Source organism: Mandrillus leucophaeus, unplaced genomic scaffold (genome assembly GCF_000951045.1).
Source record: "Mandrillus leucophaeus isolate KB7577 unplaced genomic scaffold, Mleu.le_1.0 Scaffold1429, whole genome shotgun sequence".
Taxonomy (NCBI): Eukaryota; Metazoa; Chordata; class Mammalia; order Primates; family Cercopithecidae; genus Mandrillus; species Mandrillus leucophaeus.
This window is the reverse complement of record NW_012101398.1, coordinates 335,139-341,291: the sequence shown is the minus strand read 5'-3', so window position 1 is coordinate 341,291 and position 6,153 is coordinate 335,139.

Genomic DNA, 6,153 nt, shown 5'->3' with positions numbered 1-6,153 from the left:
AACTTTAGTTCTAGATGGCTTCACAGGTAATTTCTACCCAACATTTAAAGGAGGAAGTAATGCCAATTATACACAAACACTTTCCAAAAACTGAAGACAAAGGCATTCTTTCCAATTTCTTCTAAAAGGCCAGTATTTCTGTGATAGTAAAACCAGACCAAAACATATTAAAAGAAAATTACAGGTCCATATCTCTCAGATACATAGATATAATATATCAAACAAAATGTTAGCAATTCAGTACATCAATACATACAAATAATAATATATTATGACCAAGTAGAAAGACTAGGAATGCAAAGCTTTCCATCTGAAAATCAGCCAAGGTAATTTGCCATATTAACAGGCCTACAAAGGGAACGGAAAACCATATGATTATCTCAACATACGATGTTACTATACTTAACAAAATCCAATATCTCAATTGATAAAAACTCTTGGTAAACTAGCAAAAGAAGGGGATCCACTGAACCTGAAAAAAAGCCTTTAACAAAAAGCTACAATTACCAGCATACTTAATCGTGAAAAGACTCAAATGTTCTCCCCTTAATATCAAGTACAGTGCAAAGATGGCTTCTGCCACTACTTCTATTCAGGATTGCACTGATGGTTCTAGCCAGTGCAATAAGACAAGGTTAAAAAAAAAAAGTTACTCATTTTGCAATAAAAGAGGTACAACTGTCTCTATTCGGATAACATGATCATACATGGTAAATTCCTATAGAATCTACAACAATGCAACTAGAACTAATAAATTAGAAAAGTTGAAGCATACAAGATCAGTATACAAAATAAGTTCTATTTTTAGTAATGAGCAATCAGAAATTTAAATGCAAAACACAGCAGTGTCAAAATTATTACTTAGTGATAAGTCTGCATAAGTTCTATAGTCTCTTTAAAAACTATAAAATTCTGCCAAAAGAATTAAAGAAGACACAGAGAGAAATACCATGTTTATGGGTTAGAAGAATCCAATATTGTAATTCTCCCCAATTTGATTCCTATATTTCATGTAATTTCTGTCAGAATCCCAGAAGATGTTTTGTAGAAATTTACAAGCTGATTCTGAAATTCATATGAAAATGCAAAGGATATAGAATAACCAAAATAATGCTGCATAAGAACAACAAAGTTGGAAGACTTAAAGTACCTGATTTCAGGAATTATTATAGAACTACAATTAAGACATTGCAGTACTGGCAGAAAGATATATAACACAGTACATCAGTGGAATAAAGAGTTCAGAAATAAATCCACATGTACATAGTCAAATGATTTCAACAAAAGTGCAAAGCCAATCGGTTTTAAAAAGTATTTTCAAAGTTGTTGACATGTTGAAAATTTGGATATTCATATGTAACAAAAAAACGTGGATTCATACTTTGTATCAGAAACAAAAGTTAGCCTATAATGAATCATAGATCTAAATGTAAAAGCCAAAACTATACGACTTCTAAAAGAAAACAAAAGAGGAGAAAATATTTGTTATCTTGGATCAGACAAATCACCACAAGCATAGTCCATAAAATTAAAAAAAAATTGGAATTCAACAAAATTAAAAACTTCTGCTCTTTGAAAGACACTATTGAAATAACAAAAGTACAAGCCACAGATTGAGAGAAAATATTTGCAAGTCATATATATGTTAAAGATTTTGAATCCATAATCTATAAGGAAATCTCAAAACTAATTAATAAGAAAACAAACAACTTTTAAAAAGCAGCAAAAAATTTGAAGACTTTTCTAAAGAAGATATATGGATGCCAAATAAGCTCTTAAAAAGATGCTCAACGTGATTACCCATTAGAGAAATACAAATTAAAACTTCAATGAGATACCACTACAAACTTGTTGGAAATGCTAAAATTAAGACTGATCATACCAAGTGCTGGTGAGGATATGGAGCAACTGGAACTCATTTATACTGCTGATGGGGATGTAAAATGATGCAACACCTTTAGAAAACAGTTTCAGTTGCTTGAAAAGTCAAATATACACCTACAATATGACCCAGCCTTTCCTCTCCTATTTCAGATAGCAAGGGCTTCACATGTTTGCCTCATGTACATCGTTTCTCAGGAAAGTACCAGGGTATGCTCTTCAGTATAGTTAGAACATAAACCAAGAAATACAAAGAAAATGGTTCAGGACACAGGAGTCCCACCTCCGAAAGAGGTTTTATAGTAAAAGGAGTCTCAAGGAAAGCATTAGACCTGCAAAGAGCAACCAGTCAAGAATGGAATAGACATGTAGTTTCCAGAAGAAAAATTGCAAGGCATCAGTTATATGATAGGTTTAGTTGTGTAAAAGTTTTTATTAACACACAGTTCAAGGGTACTGTAAGAAGGCAGGAAATGAAATGAATGAAAAAATGAGGCATTTATTACAAAAGAAAATAAAAATTTATCAGTAGCAGGAACAATAATAAACACTACTTGCCTTAGGATGAACAATATTTTTGTAATCATAATAACACTAAATAATACTTTAAGCAAAGATTATTATATAATTTAACCAAAAATAATTATATAATTGATAGGAAATATTGGGTAAGATAGAAAATGTATAAGGAAGCTGAATAATTTGCTATAATAAATATTTGTTGCAAACTGACTTAGCCAACTTAGTTCTACATAAACCCTCAGATTCTTTTTAGTAATACGAAAGCCTCCAAAGGAGATTGAATTCAGTGATGTTTAGCTACTGTTCAATATCCTCAAACAAGTCTTTACTGAAGAAGGCAAGTCAGAAAAAACTGTCACATAAAATCTCCCCTATTACATAAACATCCATCAGCGCACGAGCAGACACATAAACAATCCTATGATTCAAGAGGTCTCATTCTCATTCTTTTAGATGTTCTGACTAAAATCCACATGTAAATGTAATCAGAGACAAACAAGAAATATTTTCTGAGGCAGGATTTAATTTTAAAAATAGGCAATTACCTATCAGAATTCCTCCAAATTAATCTGTTCATGGGACCCTCTAGGGATTAAGCCTATGATTAACTGTAAGGCTTTAAACTACAGGCTTCTTTAGGTTATATTCATGTTTAATGATAAAATAGAGAAAACTCTAAAATGTTTCAGCCAGTCCACATATCTTGAATACATCTAATTTACCAATGATCAGCTCATGCAAATTTCAACTAAAAGCCATTAATTCACCTATGGAAAGTCATTTCTTATATTCATTATGCTAATTATCAAATCCTGTGATGTAAGAAATAAACAAGACAGAAGGATTTGTAGTGATAGCCTCTGGAGAGTGGGTTTCCTGATTAGCTGACTGTGTCTAAGGTGTGATTAGAATAACTGATCACACACAGGATATAATTAACCCAATACACACATGTCTCATTGTATGCTGAAATGAAGTGCTATAGATAGCATAGTAACAGCTAATAGATAAGTGTCTACAATCAATAAAAGAATACAAGCATATAATTTGGAAAGTTAGGTGAAAATACCAAAAGAGAGCCAAAAGAGTTGAAAGTGGTCACCCCTTGAGATTGTGGGATGGGGTGATGTGTGATGGAGTGAGGGCAAGGAACTCCACTCATTTTCAGTTTTTTCATACCCTTTAAAATAATTTAAAAGTCATATACATGCATTTCTTTGCTAAGCATGAAATTAATTGAATGAGACAAAAGGTTACAAATAAAAGCCAGAATAGGAATATTATCTTGGGAAATTGCAAGGAGTTTCTGCTCCCATAACTGGGAGGAAGGGATAAAAGCTTCTGGTCTCCCTTGTTTCAGAAAAACATTTCAGTTGTTCCTGGGATCCACTGATGTATGCAGGCTCTTTGCTTTTCTCTTTTGAATAAAAGATAAAAGACAAATAAGATAATAATGAAATTAAAATTGCACATTAGATGGAATATAGATGAAGTACGGAAATAAATATGCTTCACTTCAAATCAACGACACTCCACATAGGGTTCAGCACCTTGGTTTGAAGTGAAATGAATAAAAGTAGTTAGAAAATTCCCTGTATTATAAATGACAAGGTTGAGTGGGGATCTTTATGAGCAGGGCTGAATGGGCAGGATTCAGTTCAGTTCAGGGCACCACCACTACAGAACACCCATTCTCTGTCAGGCATTGTGCCAGCTGCTGAGAGAGTGCACAGTGAGGAATAAGATGCTGACGGTTCTCAAGGAGTTCATGTCTGGTGGGGAAAGACAAACAACACGGGTCAGTTTGTTGATGTATATTCTCCAAAAGTGGCATACCATTGTAGGTCTTGAAATATGGCTGTTTGCACCCCGGCCTTCTTACAAGCAGTTTCCTCTGCCAGGAATGAGTGAGCTTAATTTTGGAAGAGATAATTTCCACTTACCAAAGCTCTTCAAGATTTTACTCAAATTTTACCCATGCTGTGAAGCTTTCCTTCACCAACATAGATCCCCTTCTCTCCCTCATGCCCTGTAATGCAACTTTAATCACTACACTTACCCAGTTAAGTTGTCATTGTCACCTTACTAGACTATCACCTCTAAACAAAATGTTTTTTAAACAATCAGGATTTTTTTAAAAGTAAGTATTGCTATTACTCATTCTTAAATAATAACATAATGCTAGGTACATAGGTGTTCAGTTAACATTTGCTGACTCATTAGTGGGAAATTTGGGGGGACGCTGCTGATGACATCTTTGATGGGTAAACACCTAAGTTGAAATTTGCAGTATAAATACAAAGTCATCTGCAGGCAGGTAGGTTAAATATAAAATGCATTGTAGAGAAAACAAACAGTGAGTTCAAAGATTGGATGATTGAAACACCTTAGGGTATTCAGAAGATGGTCTATGATTCAAAATTGCTGAGGGATAATCAGCAATAAACTTTTAACAACTCAGGGTCAGATCACAAAAAAACTTCTGTTTCATTCTATAGGTTGGATTTTATAGGACATGGGAATTATTTGGGTTTAAGCAGAGAAGTAATAAAATGTGTACTTTTATTCAAAGGCAGAATTTATTTTTTTTCCAAATGATATAAATAGTACACATTCATCGTGTAAAATTTTAAACATAGAAAAATTATAAAAACAAAAGGTATAGAAAGTACAATGTTTTAAAGTGTCCTAAAATCCCAACAACTTGAGATACCACCATTAATTTGGTGACTATCTTTTAGTGCATCACATTATACGTACGCATAGATGTAAAATGCACACATATTACATTATATATAAACTGAATCAATTAATTTATTCCATTTCTATTGTGCAAACACTTTTTATTTTCTCTTCCTACTTTAACTTACTCACTCTTTTCTTTTTTCTAAGTCCCATACAAATAATATTAACATGCGGTTACACATTAATAATCACGTATATGTGAGATTTTTGCCATTATTTGAAAAAGATCAGTCATATACTTCTTTCTTCATTTAGCTTTTCCCACTTCAGAACATATTGTAAAAATTCCTCCAGTTCAAGTAGTATAAAGACAACTCAGTCTTTTTAATGGCTCTATATCTTATAGTACAAATGTACCACAAATTATTCAATCATTTCCCTATTAATAGGAATTTAATATGTTTTTAGTTTTTGAAACTAGTAACTATGATGTAGCCAACTTCCTTGTAAATATATCTTTATTAATTGGTGGTAATTCATAGACTAAATTCTTAACAGAGGGAATTATGTGTTAAATTGTAAAATTTTTAATTTGAATAGATATTGCCCAATTTCTTTTTAGAAATGCTTGCAGTAATTAATATTGTACTAGAAATGTATGAGAGTACCTTTTCCTCTTACGATTGCAGCCTGTAGGTATCATTCTTTTCACTTTTTGTGAATCTTGTAAGGGATAAATGGATCTTAACATTCCTTTAATTTGCTTTTTTTCCCCCTCACTGCTACTAGGATTGGGCATCATTTTGTACATATATGTATTGGTTATTTGGATTGCTCATCTGTCAGTTTCCTATCATTTGCTTATTATCCTATAGAGTTTTTAATTAATCTGTAAAAGCTCTTTCTAAAGCATAGATATTAATATCTTTTGCATTTTGGAATAATTTTCATGACAATTAGAAGATAGACTGAGACTGAACATCACTGGAGGCAAATAAATTGCTTAGAAGACTTTGAAAAAAAAGTCCAAATGAGAGATGAAGAGCATCCAAACCAAGAAACTGG